The following is a 1,374-nucleotide window of genomic DNA, read 5'->3' as shown; positions in this document are numbered from 1 at the left end:
TCCCTCCTACTGACAGGCAGGTTGGCCCCAACCCTCAAAGCCCTACTGTGCAGTCCCAGGGATATGCCCACAGCTCAGAGGAGCAAACCCAAATCCAGAAGAAATCTGGCTGCAGCTTCCACGAACATTCACCGAAAGTGTTTGAATGGACTCAAAGGAGATCTGCTGGTCTGAGAGGCCCCAGGTTTCCTTCCCTGTCCCCTGGTCACTGCTCAGAGATGAGGAGGCTGTTATTGCCCCAGAAAACACCATAGCTGCTTCCAAACGCCCTGCTCTTCAACAGAGCAGAGAGGGGTCTGGATTCTTGGCAAAGACTGTAAGCTCATTTGTGGGCAGGGAATGTGTCTGTTCACTGTTATACTGTACTCTCCCAGGCACTTAGTACAGTGCTCCGCACACAGTAAGCACTCAATAAATAGCTAAAATCAGATTCTGGGTCTCCTGGTGACCATTTCCATGCTTTTTCCAGTAGTCCTTGCTGCCTTCCCAAGGAAATGATCTTAAACTGCAACAAGGAAGAATTTGGTTAGATATGGGGTAGGAAACTAACCCTGGAGTGGACAACTGAGAGACCAGTCTTCTCTGGAGAGCTCAGAGAAAGGAGCGGGGTTTGATTGAATGAATGAATGAAAGTTGGAAGTTACTCCAGGTGAATATATGACTAGGTTGTGTGATTAGCCCAGAGAGTACCACCTCCTGCATACACAACGAGGGGAGGGTGGGGGGGGGGGGGGGCAATTTGCATAAGAGGAGTTTGCTTGCCTTACAGAGTTGTCTGGGCATCCTATCAGTTCTCACATTCCCAAGTGATGGGATTAACCTATGGGCCAATATGAAAGCATGGAAATGGTAACCAGGAGACCCAGAATCTGATCCTAGCTCTGCCTCTACCCTGCTGTGTGATCTTGGCCCCAGTGCCCTGCTCTCTGGGAATCAGTGGCCAAGCCGCTCCCCTCCAAAGACATTCAGAGAAGCATCGTGGCTTAGTGGATAGAGCACGGGCCTGGGAGTCAGAAGGACCTAGGTTCTAATCCCAGCCTCTCCACTTTTCTGCTGTGTGAATTTGGGCAACTCACTCAACTTCTCTGTGCTTCAGTTACCTCATCCGTAAAATGGGTATTAACAACCTGAGCCCCGTGTGGGACAGGGACTGTGTCCAACCTGATTAACTTGTATCTACCCCAGTACTTAGAACAGTGCTTGGCACACAGTAAGTGCTTAACAAGTACAACTATTACTATTATTATTATTCATTCTGAGGAACCAGGGACCTGAAATGGTACCTATGCTGCCTAGGGCTGTGCCCTACACACACTGGATGATGAAAGAGAGGCTTGAGTTTCAGAGAATGACATGGCGAGTTGTCTGGACTCA

Source organism: Tachyglossus aculeatus, chromosome 5 (genome assembly GCF_015852505.1).
Source record: "Tachyglossus aculeatus isolate mTacAcu1 chromosome 5, mTacAcu1.pri, whole genome shotgun sequence".
NCBI lineage: Eukaryota > Metazoa > Chordata > Mammalia > Monotremata > Tachyglossidae > Tachyglossus > Tachyglossus aculeatus.
The sequence above is the reverse complement of the archived record's forward strand: the minus strand, read 5'-3'. Positions refer to the sequence as shown.